This window comes from Nycticebus coucang, chromosome 9, assembly GCF_027406575.1.
Source record: "Nycticebus coucang isolate mNycCou1 chromosome 9, mNycCou1.pri, whole genome shotgun sequence".
Taxonomy (NCBI): domain Eukaryota; kingdom Metazoa; phylum Chordata; class Mammalia; order Primates; family Lorisidae; genus Nycticebus; species Nycticebus coucang.
Window position 1 is genome coordinate 69,824,674 of NC_069788.1, and position 20,875 is coordinate 69,845,548.

Sequence of the window (20,875 nt, forward strand, 5' to 3'; positions counted from 1 at the left end):
TTTATAAATGCTCATAGGATACATCTCCAAAATGATCTTTTCTATATATTTTAGTCATTAAGGATTCTCACACTCAAACTATAAATACTTACACATAAATTTATTTATATATATATACACATAAACAAATACACACAGTAGAACCTCAATAGCTGACCACCTCCCTACAAAGACCACCTCCTTATCTTGACCTAATGTTCATAGACACATATGCATATCAGTGCAGTAGTCCTAGTTCCTTCTGTTGACCACCTCTGTATGTTGACCAGTTTGTTACGGTCCCTAAGGTGGTCAACTTACAGAGATTTATACAAAGATATGCACACACACACACATATATATATATTTATAAAACATACACACACACACAATACAAATTATGTGGTCCAGCTCCCTATGCAAACCATAAATGCCTCTACCATGTCACTTCCAATTGTCCACCTAGCTTAATCTTAAATACCTCTAGAGATAGAAAAAAATCACTATTCCAAGTAAAAATTCTTACAATTGTGAAATTCTTTCAACAATTTTAAAATGTATGCTACTGGGTTTGAGATACCTGTGAGAACTTGCTTAAAATAGCAGCAAAGAGCTTTGGCAAATGGTGGGTCCTTAAATAGTTGCTGATGACGCAAAATAAAGGAAGTTTGGTCTTTCTCTTTTCAAAATCCAAATTCTTTTGAGTACAGTGCGTTTTACACAGATTTTCCCTTTTGTGACTACTGATAAGTTGAGTGGTGTAGAGAGCAGATAGACTCAGGGGTGAGAGAGGTAACCTAGCATTTTGCCTCCAGGAATCCAGGAAAATATCATTATTTCAAAAAAAATTGTTATTATTTTTTATATTCTACCATGTCTTCAATGCTTTAAATATGGTCAAATACTCAATATAAATATACAATGAGACCATGGTCTTGTGGCTCAAACACAGGGACCTACTGAATAGAGGATCTATTTCATCTCAGACATCCAAATTTAGAGGCTCTTCTCATATTGATTTCTTTGTCTGTTGAGACCCTGGAATTCTTTCTTAAAATGGTACAGATTTCTTAAGGATGACTTCCCCAATGTCTGAGTCAAAATCCAAACTCAGTACTTACATGATAAATGAATGGGTGAATGAATAGAGAAGTGAATGAGACATTACAACACAGTGGTCCGCACCTGGGATTCTGGAGTTATATTCATGATGAAATCCTGCCTGATAGCTCTGAAGCCATGTTTTTCAACCTCACTGAAAGCTGTCAAGTGGTATTTGCTAGCCCAGTGATCTTATTACATGTGTGTATGTGGGCTCAGGATTGCATGGTTGTATAGTAGTATATCTGAAAGATCTAAATATCTAATGCACCTTGTTCATCTCAGCCCAAGAGAAAGGCTACCTCACATTGGGGCTCATGTGGTCCTAAGCTGACCATGTGAGATATGATAGCTAAATGGTCGGGAAAGCTTAAAAAGGTGTATCAGCTTTGCTACAAAGAACAGATTATTATGTACTAATACACAAAAGGTTCTTTTTCTTCTGCAGATGACTATACTTTCAGCTGTCTCTCTTTTTTCAATGGCGTTGGTTGCCATGATTTTGTTGTTCAACTAGTTCTGTACTCAATAGGAAAAGATAGTATAATTTTTTTAATAATCTCCTCCATGAAGGAGACTCTAGTAGTTCCAATCAATCTTTCAGGTGGAGTATTATTCATTTATTTTTATTATTAAACTTCATTTTTATTTTTGTTACTTATCCATTTTTATTAAATCATAATTATATACATCAATGCATTTATGTGGTACAATGAGCTGATTTATATACAATTTGGAATGCTTACATCAAACTGGTTAACATAGCCTTCACCTCACTTACTTTATTATGTGTTAAGATATTTATACTTTATTCATAATAGATTTGACATGTCCCTTGAAACATACACCATAGGTGAGGTCCCACCAATTATCCTCCCTCCACCCACCTTCTCCCCTCCCCTTGCCCTTTTCTTCCCTCTTTCAAAACTATAGCTGTGTTTTATCTTTCATATGAAAGTGTAAGGGATTATAAATTGGTTTCATAATAGTACTGAGTACCTTGGTAACTTTTTCTTCCATTCTTGAGATACTTTACTAAGAAGAATACGTTCCAGCTCCATCCATGTAAACAAAAGAGGGAAAGTCTTCATCTTTTCAAGGCTTCATAATATTCCATGGATACATATACCACAATTTATTAATCCATTCATGGGTTGATGGGAATTTGAGCTTCTTCCATAACTTGGCAATTATGAATTGGGCCGCAATAAATATTCTGGCGCAAATGTCTTTGTTGTAAAGTGATTTTTGGTCTTCTGGATATATACCTAGTAGAGGAATTGCAGGATCGAATGGCAGGTCTACTTTTAATTCCTTAAGTGTTCTCCAAACTTCTTTCCAAAAGGAATGTATTAGCTTGCATTCATACCAGCAGGGCAGAAGTGTTCCTTTTTCTCCACATCCACTACAGTATTTGTAGTTTTTGGATTTTGTTATATGGGCTACTCTTACTGGAGTTAGATATATCTCAAAGTGGTTTTGATTTGCATTTCTCTGATGATTAAAGATGATGAGTATTTTTTCATGTGTCTATGGGCCATGAGCCTGTCTTCTTCAGAGAAGCTTTTGTTCAAGTCCTTTGCCCAGACTGAGATGGGATCACTTGTTCTTTTCTTATTAGTAAGTTTAAGCTGTCTGTGGATTCTGATTATCAAACTTTGATCAGAAACAAAACATACCATGCTCATGGCTGGGAAGAATCAACATTGTTAAAATTTCCGTACTACCCAAAGCAATATACAAATTAAATGCAATCCCATTAAAGCACCAATGACATACTTTAAAGATTTGGAAAAATAGTACTTTACTTTGTTTTATATGGAATCAGAAAAAACTTTGAATAGCCAAGACATTACTCAGAAACAAAATAAAGGTGGCCGACAGGTGCCATTGTGAGGCATGCACCGGGACTTCACCCATTCCCAAGACAGATTGAGAGAGAGAAAAGTATGGCCTCTTGACTTCTGACGACCTGGTCCTGTAACATCAGCTTTCCAAGCCAGATGTAGTATCTCAGTTAGAGGAAGCAGAAGAATTCTGGCCGTTGGAGAGAGGAATTCCTCAAGATACCTTTCCAGAATATCTTGGGCCTCAGATCAAAATTCAACTGGATCCTCTTCCTGCTGAGAATCCCCTGATGAACATTGAGGTTGTTGAGGTCCTTACTCTGAACAGGAGGTAGCTGGTGCCCGGAATGCCCAGATTTGCGCTCTCTATGCTGAAGATGGGGTCCTGAGTCCTGACATTCTCAAGGAAGCAGTACAACAGCTGGGCAAGCATCCAGCTGATCCTGCGGCTCCTCGTCAGAAATTTCGGCAATTTCATTATGAGAATGTGGTAGAGAAGCCCTCACCCACCTTCGTGAACTCTGTCACCAGTGGCTGGAGAAGCCCTCACCCACCTTCGTGAACTCTGTCACCAGTGGCTGGAGAAGCCCTCACCCACCTTCGTGAACTCTGTCACCAGTGGCTGGAGCCTGACATTCACTCCAAGGAGCAGATGCTAGAGCTGCTAGTGCTAGAGCAGTTCCTGAGTGCACTGCCTGGGAAACTCCAGACGTGGGTGGAATCACAGCACCCAAAGGACTGCGAAGAGGTGGCAGCCTTGGTGGAGGATACTTGGATATCTGAGGAGGAAACACCACCTGCCCAGCCTTCACAGGACCCCACCTGCTGTCTCAAAGTCCCTGCCCAGCAGGAAAAGAAGCAGCAGAAGGCTACAGCCATCCAGCCAGAGATGGCCCTGCCTGAGAATCCTCCTGTGCAGACAACACATGTGACTTCATAGGAAGCAGTGACTTTCCAGGATGTTGCTATGGACTTTTACCTGGGAGGAGTGGGGACTGCTGGGCCCAACAGAAAGGACTGAGTACCATGATGTGATGCTGGAGACATTCGGGCACCTGGTCTCTGTGGGATGGGAGACTACACCGGAAAGTAAGCAGTTAACTCCAAATTCTGACATTTCTGAGGGAGAACCAGCCAAAGGCCTGAAAGTACAAGAATTCTCAAGGGATTGTGCCACATCTTCCACCTTGGGAGATGTCTTGCAGCAGTGGACCTGAATGTCCCAAAGTTTTGAAACAAGTGGGGTCTGCTCTGAAAAAAGTCCTCCCTCAGGTGGAGCCTTGTGAAAACCCCAAGTCTCAGGCAAACACTTGTCTTGACACAAGTCAGGTTTTGCTCCAGAAGGTGTCTCCTAAAAAACGTTTGCACAAATGTGGCTTATAGGTTAAGAACATCAAACATAATTCACATATAAAATATCAGAATCATGGAAGACAAAAGTCCAAATAAGGCAGTGGTTGTAGGAAAACCTTCAGCTGGAGTGCTAAGCAGATTACATTTATAAGAATTCACAAGGGGAGCCAAGTTTGCAGGTGCAGTGAATATGGTAAAATGTTTCGGAACCCAAGATACTTCTCTGTGCATAAGAAAATCTACACTGGAGAGAGGCCGTATGTGTGTCAGGACTGTGGGAAAGGATTTGTTCAGAGCTCTTCCCTTACACAGCATCAGAGAGTTCATTCTGGGGAGAGACCATTTGAATGTCAAGAGTGTGGGAGGACCTTCAATGATTGCTCAGCCATCTCCCAGCACCTGAGAACTCACACTGGAGCTAAGCCCTACCCATGTCAGGACTGTGGAAAAGCCTTCCACCAGAGCTCCCACCTCATTCGGCATCAGAGGACTCACACTGGGGAGCACCCATATGTGTGCCACAAATGTGGAAAGGCATTCACCCAGAGCTCACACCTTATTGGGCACCAGAAAACCCACAATAGGACAAAGTGGAAGAAGAAACAGCCTATGTCATAGCTCTCAAGCCAGTTGAAGAGACAGTGCCTTTTCAACTTGATCCTGCAATAGAACATGCATTTGGATGGTTGGGAATTGGGACTGAATGTAAAAGAAGCAGAGGGAGGACATTCCCCAAACCAAAGAACCACTGGCAACACCACCATTCTTTTAATTAGAGTAAAAAAAATGAAGAGTTGTCAATGTATTTGGGAAAAAGATTTAATTTTTCAAACAAAAAAAAAGAAACAAAATAAATCAGGAGGAATCACGCTACCAGACTTCAGGTTATACTATAAATCTATAGTGATCAAAACAGTATGGTACTGGCACAAAAATAGAGAAGTAGATGTATGGAACAGAATAGAGAACCAAGAGATGAATCCAGCTACTTATTATCTTTTGATCTTTGATAAGCCTATCAATAACATAAATTAGGGGAAAGATTCCCTATTTAACAAATGGTGCTGGGTGAATTGGCTGGCAACTTAGAGAAGACTGAAACTGGACCCATACCTTTCACCATTAACAAAGATAGATTCTCACTGGGTAAAAGATTTAAAATTAAGATGTGAAACTATAAAGATACTTTGACAGTGTGCAGGGGAAACACTTGAGGAAATTGACCTGGGAGGATATTTTATGAGGAGGATCCCCCCGCCAATTGAAGCAACACCAAAAATATATTACTGGGATCTGATCAAACTAAAAACCATCTGCACAGCCAAGAACACAGTAAGTAAAGCAAGCAGACAGCTCTCAGAATGGGAGAAGATATTTGCAAGTTATGTTTCAGGTGGAGTTTTATCACTGTCCACTTCATGGGCTGTTGTGAGGAGTAACGGGAATGATGAAAGGAATTTATTATTTGTGATTGGACAGGAAAATTAATGAATAAAAGAAAGAAAAAGGAAGAAAAGAAAAAGTGATAAGGAAGGAAGAAAAATGAAAAGATGGATGGAAAGAATGAAGGATGAAAGGAAAGAAAGAATAGATTTCTAGAAGACTATTAAATCAACCTGTAGTATATTTAAAATTTTCTTTCTCTTTTTTCTTAAGTACATTTAAAATTTTAATATATTCCCATTTTATTTCAGAAAAATACCAATTTTTACTTCAACCATTCATAGCAGTTGAGATAAACAATTTCTCTATACTATTGCTAGTAATGGATATTAGTAGTAAAAATATTTTCTTTTTAAAAAGGTGAAAAATATTTGATTAGTAATGCTGCCTATTTTATATGATGAGTAAAAATTTATAGTTTTATTGTTAGAACTCACTTGTTCTTAATGATTTATAATAGCTATTTATATATTAAGGGCAGCAAAACTTTGTATATAGCACATGTCACCAAATTTATGCCAAGCCTGTCAATTGTTTAGTTTGCTTTAATATATATTTTGGGATATAGAAGATCTAAATTTGTATGCAGTTTAATCTGTAAAGGATTTTTGTTGTTGTTGTTGTCTTAATGAGGTGTATCACATAGTTTATCATTCCCTGATACTTTCAAATGCCACTTTTATTATATAATAAGCATATTTAGGTGTTGCTGATTCATTGATATTGTGCATTAATTCAGGCACTTTTAAATAATAATGACATGAGAAGATGTTCAAAATAGCATAATGTGTAGTGAAAAGGGTGGGATGTATATGCTATAGTCCCAATTATTGAAAATGTATAGAAAAAATTTGAAAGTACACATGTAGATATGTTGGTGATGGCTATCTCTGAGTGTTGAGACATAAATTTTATAATTTTATTTTCTTTCTATGCTCCCACTTTTCTACTATGAGCTTATGATACTCATATACATATAATCAGTGCTGAAACAGCACATGTAATTTTAAGCACCTAAGCCACTAAATAAATACAGAAAGTATATATGGTACATGTATCACCTGTAAAACTAAAAGCTATATTATATTTATAAACATTATATGACTAAGATAGATGTCTAAACATGGCATTCTAGGAACATTTCAGAAGACAAAGCCTGCATGAAATAGGAACAGAAAGTTATAAATAGCAAATAAGCTTAGATAAAAATATAACGGGATGACAAAAGGAAGGTGAATGTAGTAAAGAAAGATTAATGAAAACCAAAGATGCAATTGCAAAGTAAAAGGACACCTCAGAGGCTTGAAAGGCAGATTTGATGTTGCATAAAATCAAACCATGTCAACTGCATGCATCCTTCTCATTCTGTCTACCGCCCTCCTGCCTTCCCAACTCATTTCCTGTAGAACCTGATTCTATGACCTTTTCCCTGGTTCATCCTTTTTTCTCTCTCTTTTCTTCTTACCCCAGATTAATTTCCATAGTCAACTGCTATCATCACTCCTTTGCTTACACCTTCTATCACCTTTCTCTCACCTCTTACCTCTTCAATTGAAGAGACCACTGCCAAGCGTGGACCCCCCCCTTGCCTAATTTGTGCTACTCCTGCAATTAAAGCAGCTGGAGAAAAATAGACATTGATATTAGCCAATCTTGCTTTGAATGTGTGACTGTAGATCTCAAGTGACCTTTAACACTTTCTAGGAATCCTAGTTGTTGTTGTTGTTTATTTGTTTCATACCATCCAACCACCTACTATTCTGACTATGGACATGTATCACATTTTATTTTCTCTTCCCAAACCTGCAATGCATCTTCCCCTAGACTCACTCTCAACTGATACACTGGCTTTCTACTTCACTGGGAAAATTGAAGCAATCAGAAGGGAACCTCCATGACTTTCTGCCACCCCGTTGACCTACCTACCAGCTTCTGTACACACGGTACTGCATTTCCGATTTCAGCACAGGGGAAGGAACTGTGCTCATTTCTAATGTTGGTCCTCCCACAAAGCCCTAGGTCACCTCCCCAACTCCTCTTTCTTTCCTACATAATTATATTTTTACCTTCCATTTGATAATACAACTTTGCTGTTACTTCTCCATCATGGAAAGGAAAAAAATTACTTCTCTTGAACTCTCCCTTCATATCAGCTCTCCCTTCTTTGCTCCACTTTATAAAAAGACTACTTGAAGGAGTATTCTTACTGCCTCAGATTCTTCTCTTCCTGTGCCAGCCTCACCCCTTTCTGGTCAGAATTTCACATCTGTGCTCCATGGACACTGACTGCTCTCACCGAGGCTGACCCCATCCCCTCCCTCTGTGCTGCTAAATCTAAGGGCCAAGTCTCAATCTTCAGTCTACCTGATTTAGTAGAAATACGTGACGTAACTTAGCACTTTCTCACACTTGGCACACTTTCTTCACCTGAACACCAGGATCTACTCTGCTCCCACAAGGCTGGGGTTCTTTATTCCTCTGTCTGTATTCTCCTTTTTTTCTCCTACTTTTTAATGATGTGGTCCAGGAATCAGTCTTTGGTCCTCTTCTCTCTCCCCATTCATTACTGTTCTCATTTCCTAGATGAGATTTATACAATATTTTGAATATGTCCATCCACCCCCAAATTTAGGTGTTACCAATGTGATAGTAGTAGGAGGTGGGGCAGTTAAAAGGTAAAACAAGCTGTCCCAAACTTTCTGTCACCCAGAAAGTAGGCATACCTAAGGAATATGGGAAATTGTCACTAAAAGTAGCTTTATGTATGTATTTACAAAATATTCATTACAAAATTTTACAAAGAGATGGCCAACACATAGGGAATGATTGTAAATATTTTGTAAAATGCATGTAAAGTACATCCATCAGAAGTCCCCTGGGACTCTGTGTAACATTCTCATCTGCATTCTATGTCCCTGGCTAGTAGAGTAAACCACTCTAGAACATTGTGAGTTGTTGTCATAGCAGAGGGAAAAGGAGTAGCTGGGGGCAGTTTGATTGGCTCTTAGAGCTTCCAGACATAAGATATGTGCCTACCACTCACAGGGTCAGAACAGGTTAAATGGTGGAAAGCAGTCTAGAGGGTTAGTCCAGAATCAACAACTGTACTGATTCTGGCAGCACAGCTCTGTCTCTCCTGACAACCATTCAGAAACTGTGTTGGATATGCTTTGAAAATAATCCAGAATCTGATGATTCTTCACCAACTTCTCTGCCACAGTCCTAATCTGAGCCACTATTATCACTTTCTTGGACTTCTGCACTTGTCTCCTTACCAGTTTTCCTGTTTCTGTCCTCATCCCATGTTGACCTATTCTTAATGCCTTAACTGATGTAATCTTTCTAGTGAATAAGTCAGCTCACTGGATTCTATTGCTCAAACTCTCCATTCATTTAGCATCAAAGGCAAAGTCCTCAAGTCATATCCCACTACCTCCTCTTATCACATTTGTGGATATTTTTGCCTTTATTCACTCTGCTCTAGCATGTTGGCTTTTTTCCTACTTCCCCCAAATACCTGTTCTTTCTGTTTGGAAGACCACACCATATTTTCTGTTTCAGTTGATTTCCATGTAGCTCAATTCCCCCGGAGGTCCACTTGCCTAACTCATCTATTTGAGCAAATGGTATCTCCTTGTTGGAACCAAATACTGACTCCTCTATCTAAAAATTACATCTCATATACTTGTATTGATCTGAAATTTAAAAAATTACATTTCAAGCCACTCCTTCCAGAGAGATGCCTCTTCATAAGATGAGGTTTTTCATTTTATAGTCCCACAATCTGTAAGTCCTATATCATTTCATCTGCAGGTCAATTTAACCCTTTACTTACCACAATTTTAGCCTTCCACCCAAGCACAGCACAATCTCTGGAGGTCCAAGCACTTAAAGGGGTTTTAAAAGCATCTGCTCACCGAAAAGTCTCCTTAGGAGAAATTGTATCAGCTTCTAGGAAGGATATATAGAGGCAAAATAAAATCAAACTAAAAAACAAAACAAAACCCCCACCTACCTTATTATGAGTTATGAGGAAAAATTTAATAATAATCTTGGAACAATCCTTAGATAGCTTGAGTTAAGAGAACATGAATAGTTCCTGGAAAGCTGTATATTTAAAAACACTGAATGTAATTTTGACAAACATCTAGGTATCCACTATTATAGATACCATGAATAATACAATAAATCAGGATAATTTATGTAGAAGGATGTTCATGTTTTACAATGTTAACATTGGTGCAATTGGCAAATTTATAAAAAACATAGCATAAGCCAGGGGTGGTGGCTCACGCCTATAATCCCAACACTTGGGAGGCCCAGGCGGATGGATTGCCTGAGCTCACAGGTTCAAGACAAGCCTGAGCCAGAGTGAGATCTCATCTCTAAAAAATAGCTGGGCATTGTGATGGGTTCTTGTAGTCCCAGCTACTTGGGAGACTGAGGTAAGAGAATTGCTTTAGCCCAAGAGTTTGAGGTTGCTGTGAGCTGTGGTGCCATGGCACTCCACCAAGGGCAACAAGTGAGACTCTGTCTGAAAAAATGAAAAAAGAAATAAAGGAATATAGCATACATTTAGTGTTCTCCATAAAAAAAAAATCATTATATTGTATACGACAGAAGCTGTACAATAAATATTCAGATGATATTGCATGAAAACAATAAAGAAATTATGAAAGTTTATATTAAAAAACACATATGTGAGAAACTTTTAAAATTACTTGTGGGCCAAAGAGGAAATAAAAATTGCAATCATAAGCTGTTAAGAAATTAATGATAATGAATCAATTAGATCATTAGTTATGAAAATGTATGAGATGTGGTCAAAGCTATGTTTAGATAGAAATAATTTTATTGTTTAAAAATACAAATCAAGAAGCTGAGAAATTGTTTAAAAAAAACCTTCAAAAGCCTAAAGTCATTTAGAAAATATTTCCTCCTTGGCCCACAACATAAATCAATGACTTTTTTTTTTAAGTGATACAAAATAGGTATTGGTTTCCACTAATATAGATACCATGAATAATACAATAAATCAGGATAATTTATGTAGAAGGATGTTCATGTTTTATAATGTTAACATTGGTGCAATTGGAAAATTCATAAAAACATAGCATAAGCTGGGCTTATCAATCTTCTGGTAAGATTGATAAAGAAGAGGAAAAAATTACAAACATATATCATTAGGAATCAGAGAAGTGTAATATGATTGCAAATAAAGAACGTGTTAAAACATAAGACACTCTTCTTTCAAGACCTCTAAGAGACTATATCAACTTCACCTAGGTCTCACTGTCTGGAGTTCAGTCACATAGTCCCAAACATGTCTCTTTAAGAAGAAATGGTTTAATGTAGTGTCTATATCTGTTTCTGTAAAAGGCAAGATAATAAATATTTTAAGTTTGCAGGACATGCAATCCCTATCACAACAGTTCAACTCTTTCATTGTAGCACAAAATCATCCATAGACAATATGGAATGGCATAGGGACATAGCTGTGTTCTGATAAAACTTTATTAACAAACCCATGATCAGCTGCATTCAGCCAGCTAGCCACAGTCTTCTGACTCTTGATAGTACATAGCATTGTTGTTGACACAGTATAATAACAGATGTGAACAATATCTTTAATGTATTGTAAAGAAAGTATTTCCTTAAAATCTAAGTATATTTTTATAAGAATATATCTCTCTTCAGACATGCAGATATATGGATATATTTACATAAAACAATAATAGGATACATATAAAAATATTAGCATCTGTTATCTGTTGGTGTTTCAGGTAATTTTCTTCTCTATGTAACTATATTTTCTAATAATTTTACAATAATCAAGCAGCAAATGTATTTTAAAACTGCATTAATCATCAAAATACTTTACAGGCACAGATACAAGCAGACAAATCAGTTGAAATGAATAGAAAGTCTAAAAGTAGGGCGGCGCCTGTGGCTCAGTCGGTAAGGCGCTGGCCCCATATACAGAGGGTGGCAGGTTCAAACCCGGCCCCGGCCAAACTGCAACCAAAAAATAGCCGGGCGTTGTGGCGGGCGCCTGTAGTCCCAGCTGCTCGGGAGGCTGAGGCAAGAGAATGGCTTAAGCCCAGGAGTTGGAGGTTGCTGTGAGCTGTGTGAGGCCACAGCACTCTACCAAGGGCCATAAAGTGAGACTGTCTCTACAAAAAAAAAAAAAGAAAGTCTGAAAGTAGGCATGAAAATATGTAAGAATTTTGTTTGGAAAAACATTGTCTGGGTAATCTATGATAATAGATTAAAATAAAATTCCTAGTATACAATGATTGCTGAATAAATATTTTTTAATGAGTAAGTTGAGCTATGGATTAAATATTGATCAATTCAACTATTTTTACTCAAGGTGGCATATGGCATTTAATTTTTTTGTCTTCATATTTTATTTTATTTTATTTTATTTTTATTGTTAAATCATAGCTGTGTACATTAGTGCAATCGCCTGTACCCATTCTAAGATGCACCATAGATGTGGCCCCACCTGTTACCCTCCCTCCACTAAAACCTCCCCCCTCCCTTCCCCTTCCTTGGTCCTTTCCCCATAGTCTTGTGCTATAGTTGGGTTATAGTCTTCATGTGAAAGCTATAATTTAGCTTCATAGTAGGGCCGAGTACATTGGATACTTTTTCTTCCATTCCTGAGATACTTTGCTAAGAAGAATATGTTCCAGCTCCATCCATGTAAACATGAAAGAGGTAAAGTAAATGAAAGGCTCCATCTTTCTTTAAGGCTGCATAATATTCCATGTTACACATGTACCACAATTTGCTAGTCCATTCGTGGGTCGATGGGCACTTGGGCTTCTTCCATGACTTAGTAATTATGAATTGGGCTGCAATAAACATTCTGGTACAGATGTCTTTGTTATATTGTGACTTTTGGTCTTCTGGGTATAAACCTAGTAAAGGAATTATAGGATCGAATGGCAGGTCTATTTTTAGGTCTCTAAGTATTCTCCAAACATCCTTTCAGAAGGAACGTATTAGTGAGCATTCCCACCAGCAGTGTAGAAGTGTGCCCTTTCCTCCACATCCACGCCAACATTTCTGGTTTTGGGATTTTGTTATGTGGGCTACTCTTACCGGGGTTAGGTGATATCTCTGAGTAGTTTTGATTTGCATTTCTCTGATGAATAAGGATGATGAGCTTTTTGTCATGTGTTTGTATATTTTGCGTTGGTCTTCTTTAGAGAAGTTTCTCTTTAAGTCCCTTGCCCACCCTGAAATGGGGTCATGTGTTCTTTTCTTGCTAATAAATTTGAGTTCTCTGTGGATTCTGGTTATTAGACCATTATCGGAGGTATAACCTGCAAATATTTTCTCCCATTCTGAGGGCTGTCTGCTTGCTTTACTCACTATGTTCTTGGCTGTGCAGAAGCTTTTTAGTTTGATCAGGTCCCAGTAGTGTATTGTTGATACTGCTTCAATTGCCTGGGGAGTCCTCCTCATAAAATATTCACCCAGGCCGATTCCTTCAAGAGTTTTCCCTGCACTTTCTTCAAGTATTTTTATAGTGTCATGCCTTATGTTTAAATCTTTTATCCAGTGAGAGTCTATCTTAGTTAATGGTGAAAGGTGTGGGTCCAGTTTCAATCTTCTACAGGTTGCCAGCCAGTTTACCCAGCACCATTTGTTAAATAGGGAATCTTTTCCCCACTGAATGTTTTTAATTGGCTTGTCAAAGATCCATCTCTTGGTTCTCTATTCTGTTCCAGACATCTACTTCTCTGCTTTTGTGCCAGTACCATGCTGTTTTGATCACTATGGATTTATAGTACAGTCTCAGGTCAGGTAGCGTGATTCCTCCTGCTTTGTTTTTATTGCTCAGTAATGTTTTGGCTATTCGAGGTTTTTTCTGATTCCATATAAAACAAAGTATTATTTTTTCAAGATCTTTAAAGTATGACAATGGAGTTTTAATAGGAATTGCATTAAAATTATATATTGCTTTGGGCAGTATGGACATTTTAACAATGTTGATTCTTCCCAGCCATGAGCATGGTATGTTTTTCCATCTGTTAACATCTTCGGCTATTTCTTTTCTTAGAGTTTCATAGTTCTCTTTGTAGAGATCTTTTACGTCCTTTGTTAGGTATAGTCCCAAATATTTCATCTTCTTTGGCACTACTGTGAAAGGAATAGAGTCCTTGACTGTTTGTTCGGCTTGCTTATTGTTGATATATATAAAGGCTACAGATTTATGGGTGTTGATTTTGTAGCCTGAGACATTGCTGTATTCCTTGATCACTTCTAAAAATTTTGTAGTAGAATCCCTAGTGTTTTCCAGATATATGATCATATCATCTGCAAAGAGTGAAAGTTTGATCTCTTCTGACCCTATGTGGATACCCTTGATTGCCTTTTCTTCCCTAATTGCAATGGCTAAAACTTCCATTACAATATTAAAGAGCAAGGGAGACAATGGGCAACCTTGCCTGGTTCCTGATCTATGTGGAAATGATTTCAATTTAACTCCATTCAATACGATATTGGCTGTGGGTTTGCTGTAGATGGCCTCTATTAGTTTAAGAAATGTCCCTTCCATACCAATTTTCTTAAGTGCTCTGATCATGAAGGGATGCTGGATATTATCAAAAGCTTTTTCTGCATCAATTGAAAGAATCATATGGTCTTTATTTTTAAGTTTGTTTATGTGTTGAATTACATTTATAGATTTACGTATATTGAACCAGCCTTGGACCCTGGGATAAAGCCCACTTGGTCATGGTGTATAATTTTTTTGATGTGTTGTTGGATTCTGTTTGTTAGGATCTTATTGAGTATTTTAGCATCTATATTCATTAGTGATATTGGTCTATAATTTTCTTTTCTTGTTGGGTCTGAGCTTCATTTATGACGGAGAAATTAAATACTTCAACGACATTCACATGTTGAAGAAATTTGCCACAACTAAACCAGCTCTCCAGGACATTCTTAGACCTATCCTCCATAAAGACCAGTGTAATTCTCCACCACAAAAGTAAACCCACCCAAAAAATTTTTGATCAAATTCCAGCTTCCACAGTCGCAAAAGGATTAAAAATGTCCACCGGTCTCTCGAAAGACTTATCAATACTCTCAATTAATGTGAATGGTTTAAATTGTCCTCTAAAGAGGCATAGGTTGGCAGACTGGATACAAAAATTCAAGCCAGATATCTGCTGGATCCAAGAATTGCATCTTACATTAAAAGACAGATATAGACTCAAGGTGAAGGGATGGTCATCTATATTCCAGGCAAATGGAAAGCAGAAAAAAGCAGGCATTGCAATCCTGTTCACAGACGCAATAGGCTTTAAACCAACCAAAATAATTAAGGATAAGAATGGACACTTCATATTTGTTAAAGGTAATACTCAATATGATGAGATCTCAATTATTATTGGGATGTCTTATTTGGGTTGAGTCATGCTGGAGTTCTGAAACTGTCTGCTATCTGAATTTCGGAATCTCTCAGCATGTCTGGAAAGTTCTCCTTCATAATCTCACGGAGAAGAGACTCTGTGCCTTGTGAAGCCAATTCTTCACTTTCGGGGATCCCTATAAGACGAATATTGGTTTTCTTCAAATTATCCGAGAGCTCTCTGAGAGAGTGGTCTGTTTTTGCTCTCCATTTCTCTTCTTCTTTGAGGGTTTGGGAGCATTCGAAAGCTTTGTCTTCAATGTTAGAAATCCTTTCTTCTGCTTGCTCCATTCTGTTACTGAGGGATTCTACTGTGTTTCTCAGATCTTTGAGGGATGCAACTTCTTGTCTCAATGTGTCGAAATCTTTGGTCATTTGGTCTTTGAATCTGTTGAATTCTTGAGATAACTTTTGGAATTCTAATTCAATCTTATTTGCTATCCAGATCCTAAATTCAATTTCTGACATCTCAGCTATTTGTTTGTGCATGGGGTCTTGTGCTGTTTCTGCCCCATTGATCCTTGGTGGAGTTGATCTACTCTGATTATTCATATTGCCAGAGTTTTTCTGTTGATTTCACCTCATGATTGTTTTTCACTGTTGCCTCTGGCTGTCCTCAGAGTTGAGGAGGTGCCTTTCCAAAATTAGACCCCAGTGGGATCACTCTATTGTTGCTGGATCTTTGTAGGGAGTGACCCTGTGTAGTTCCTCTGGGGCTGCTCTAGCTAGGGAGTTCTGGTTGTGGAAGCAGCTCCAGTTTGTGACACACCCGGATCCAGCAACAGGGCTAGGGGTGGTGCGAACAGTTCTGGGCATGCCAGGCGCCTAGTGACTTTGGCACAGAGAGCCCAAGGCTCCAGCAATCTCCGGCCAGGAGAAGAGCTCTGCAAGAGGCAGGGAGGGCTCCAAAGGGCACACAGCTACCAGAGTCCCTGTCCAGATGAACGGGTTAGTGTGGAAGCTGGGAGGACACAGGAGGGAGGACGCAGGGTTGTGTGGCTCCCACAGTTCCTGGTCAGGGAATGTGGAGGCCTGGTGGGTGCAGGTCACTGGTCGGGGGTCACTGCACAGCTCTTATGGAGGTCTGGGCGGCGCCAAGCCCAGAAGTTTGAGGTTGCTATGAGCTGTGACGTCATGCACTCTACCCAGGGCAACAGCCCAAGGCTCCAGTGTGCGAAAACCATCTCACTCTGCCCCTAAGGATTAAGGCTGTAAGGCAGCTCAGTCCCTGCCTTTAGGCTACTCAGTCAGTAGGTTACTTTGACCCGCCCAATCCTTGCTCTGAGACCCTGAGGGCGGAGCTTGCCAGGGCAGTTCTTTCACAATGGCTTCCTGTGCCGAGCTCAGTGGCTCAGTCTGGGGCCCCAGACAATGCCCAAAGTTCTCCACACTCCTGCTCAAACTCTCCCCAAGGCAGTTCAACTGAGTGCCAAGTCCAAGAACACCGAAACAGTTCACAGGTAAGGCCTTTCCGGTTTGCAGTCTCACTGTTGCTTGTACTTACTGTTGCTGGTGTGATTAGGTCGATCGAACACACGCAACCACTTGCCAGTTTTCCACTGTTTTTGTTCTCCTGTTGGGGTCCAGAAGTCCCTTGCTGGCTCCCTGTATCCTCAAAGGGATGATTATAGGCAGATCCCACTGGCCAGAGATGCCTGGAGTCTTGTCTCCCCAGACTCACTGTTCCCAGTTGCAGGGAAGCTGTTACTCCAGCATTTAATTTTTTGAAGGAGTTGTTATTATATCTTACTTAGAGACTCTTTATCTCCTATGAAGTCAAATGCATCAGTTTTTCCTGTCTTGTCCCCACTCCACACTGAAAATGTTCTGAATCATGAAGTGAAACCATACCCTTTTCTCACTGTTCTATGGTTCTCTCTCTTTTTTTAAATTAACACTTTAATTCCTGGAGAATTTACCTTTCGGAGGAAAGATTCAGCTCCATTTTCTTTTCACTTAACCAGTTTTCCCCAGACCATTAATTTTCTAACACTTCCTTTCCCAACTAAACTAAAATGAAAGAGAATTTAATCTTGCCCCCAACTACCCAAACTTACTACTAGGGCTGCCCTCTATGGGTTTATGACAATAAAAACTCTAACCCCTCAGGTTAGATAATCAGTTGCATGATAATTAACTGTATGAGTAATTATTGTGTTATGCAAATAAACAGTGCAGATGAGTCATTTCATTAAACAAGCACCATGGGGTCATTAGGTTTTGATCTCTGTCCTAGTCTTTGGGGGAAAAATACTTTCTATGAACTGCTCTTCTGAACTGGCAATAAAACATCACCAGTAGGTTCACATTAAGCTGGATAATATGCAGACTGCTTGATTTGTATTGAGTATGTGTCTGGTGGTTGGGGCCCACTGTAATGAACTAGCCCACAAATCACAGCTTAATGGGAATCTACTTTTACATATTGCTTAATTAAAAGTTGTGAGCTTATTAACATGTGTCTTTGGCACTGAGCTTTGGGGATGTAATCTCTGTGCAAATAAGACTGGGTTGTAAAAGTTTTATAGATTGACGATGATATTATAGTCCATACCTTAATAACCCATCATTTCTCCAAAGAATTTTTCAAATCTTACATTTTTCTATCAGTTATCACTGATTCTTTTCTTTTTGTTTTCAAGGTGTAGGGTATATCAAAATATGTACCGGTGTCAAAAAAGGGCTATATCTTAAATAGTTCTTCTGAACATCTTTTTATCTTTAATCTTATTAGCAAAGCTTTCTAGAAGAAAGTCTCAGAACTCCTTTCATTAGAGAGGCTCCAGGTAGTATATGTGTATTATGTATGGGCTTCCAGAATTTCCATTATAAATCTCTATTTTCAGGGATTTATAGTTCAGCTATAAAAATTTTGCCCTAGGCTTCAACTTGGAACACAAGGTCCTAGCCTAAGAAAGTACATTGTTAACACATGGAAAAAAAAAAAATTATGTTGTTCATCTTACCAAAGTGAAAAAGTAATGGCATGTAACTATTTTCAAATACTTTCTGATATGCCACTGTAAGATAGTGCTTGGAGTGTTTTGTTCTGTTTTGTTTTAACATGATATTTTACAGTATATTTGTTTGTAATTTTAACAGGGTATTCTGTGGAGGGGGATTAATGTCAAAATAAAAAGTTTCTTCTCTGGGACTCCCCCCTGCAATAGTTAGGCAAGATATCTTTGATCTTCATTGGTGGAACATTTGAAGCAGAACATCTGGGGCAAACAAAAGTGTTACCGTTCTAAAGAATTAAACCCTATTATTACTGCTTTGAGTAATCGGTAAACCCATTGTAATTAAAAATTCAAACTGACATCCCAGGATAACAAAGTATCAGTGACCTTTGCCTGATGGAAAAACTATGGGAGAGAACCTAGGCCCAAGTTCTGTCACTAAACGGATGTGTGACCTTGGAAGAGTTAACTGAATGACCTAAATGTTTCTACATTCTTCAAAATAGCTTGAAGATAAAATGATTTGCACTATTCCTCCAGAACTTAAAAAATGTACATAACTAATTACACATAGCTTGCTAAATTCACTGAAGACTTCCATGTCACTAAATCCAACAGACACTCGAGTCATCAATTTACTCTCTCCATAGAATTCTAAACAGGTGACCACCCACTTATGGACACACTGGCATCTAAATGAACTTAACATCAATGATGTGTGGTTCTCTTTTACCTCTCCACATGCCTCTTTTGTTTTCTTCCCATCTCAGCTTGTTCTTTATATGCTGAAGTTCACAAGATGGTTTAGTAGACTTCTTCTGCTGTCCTGTACTCCTTCTGAAAGGGACCTCATCCTTCCCGATAACTTCAAATGACATCATATGCCTTCTTCCAGAAGTTACTTGGGGCCCACATTACCCTCTGAACCCCAGAGCTCTTAAAGCCAATGTCCACACCTCATTTCCTCTGGATTAAATGCCTCTTTGTCCTTTGGGGTTTCCCCACCTCTGGCTCCAAAGCTTTTTTCCTTCCCTGTTGACTTATAGCTCCACCTCCTAGTTATCCAAAGTACTTGGCTTCATCCTGATATCATTTCTCCCTCTGTACACTATAAATCATCAGTCAAGTTTTCGAATGTTAAAATTAGTTTGTTTCTTTTTTCATTTCTCCCCCCGCCACATCACTTCCTTAGCTTACGCCATTAAGATCCTCTTTGGTAACTAATCCAATCACTTCTCCCTCTCTAAACCTCTCCCTTGCCTTATTCAATTCAGTTTCCAACTTGTCTGACACTTAAAATTACAAAATAACTCTCATCTTGTCACTAGCCTACAAAATATCCTTCAATAGCTGTAATATCACATATAAGCTCAGACTCAAATTTCTGTTGCACAGGGTACCCTATAATTTTGGTCTCCAGCTTTTTCCCTTGTGGCATTCCCAGTTACTCTCCCTGCTCCAGTTCTATGTTTATTCCATTTACTCAAGAATGTCTTTGCCTTTTCTGCCTCAGGCTCTGGCATGCCCTGTTCCCACCGCTTGGAATACTCATGTGATTCTCCTGTCCTTCTCCCAGGTGGCCCTCCATGATCTTGTTGGTGGAGGGACAGCTAAGGTGGCTCTTGAGATGGGCCCCTCAGACCTTAGGGAGTGTCTTTCTTTTTCTCCAGGCTCTAAGCCTCATGAAAACAGGGTCCTCTTCTGCCTTCCAAGAATCTGACCCCAACCCTACTTGGTGCCTGGCCCATGGCAGGTACTTAACGAAAACGTACTCTTTGACAGAATGCAGACACTGAAGTCTTGCAAAAGACAGAGGTCTTGGCCCTAGCAATGCCTGAGAATTTTATTATGCATCTCACACTTACCATTGTCTGAAGCTATTGTGTCATTTTTCTCCATAGGATGGTAAAAACAATTAGGCAGACCAGGCTCAATGGCTCTCACCTGTAATCCTAGCACTCTGCAAGGCCAAGGAAGATGGATTGCTTGAGCTCAAGAGCTCACTCAGGAGTTTGACAACAGCCTGAGCAATAATTAGACCATTTTTATTAAAAATAGAAAAATCAGCCAGGTATCATGGAGGGCGCCTATAGTCCCAGATACTAGGAAGGCTGAGGCAAGAGGATTGCTTGACTCCAATAGTTTGAGGTTTCTGTGAGGTATGATGATGCCATTGCACTCCTTCCAGGGTGACAGAGTGAGAGTCTGTTTCAAAAAAAAAGCAATTAAGCAACAGCTGGTGATGACATGTTCTGGGCCCTTGGCTATAATAACCAGAGTATAGGAGCAGGACTTGCTCAAAGCTATCAGCCAGCTCACAGAGGATGCTGGAGACCAGGCTGGCCCTGCAGTGCTGAAACTTCCATTTACTAGTCACTGTATTTCACACATGCACCTTCTCTATGGATTCTTCTTCCCCTTTCCTTTAGTTTCTTTTGTTCTGATTATTTACATACTGCTACAACTAATTATGTCTGTAAAGGAGAAAATCTTATAAAAAAGATAATGAACTGTAGCATCTTTATATATCTATTTATCATGATTACATTTTACAAAGAAAAACATGAAGGGCTACAATTTGACAAAATAAAATGTTCTATCATGGTGGAATAAGTTTTGCAGTTTGAATGGGACAAAAATTCTGAGCTAGCCTTCTCTGAAATTCTCAGATCGTGTAAGAAGATAAGACAGAATTGGTATGAATTTGTTTCTTCAGTTGGGAACTTCTACAATTTTCAGAAACCTGCTGTGCTCTGAGCCTT

General features: G+C 38.9%; 1 pseudogene; it reads left to right on the forward strand.

Moving 5' to 3' along the window:
- The first annotated feature begins 3,202 nt into the window (after positions 1-3,202).
- Positions 3,203-5,048, forward strand: LOC128594337 (neurotrophin receptor-interacting factor homolog; annotated as a pseudogene).
- Positions 5,049-20,875: the final 15,827 nt, after the last annotated feature.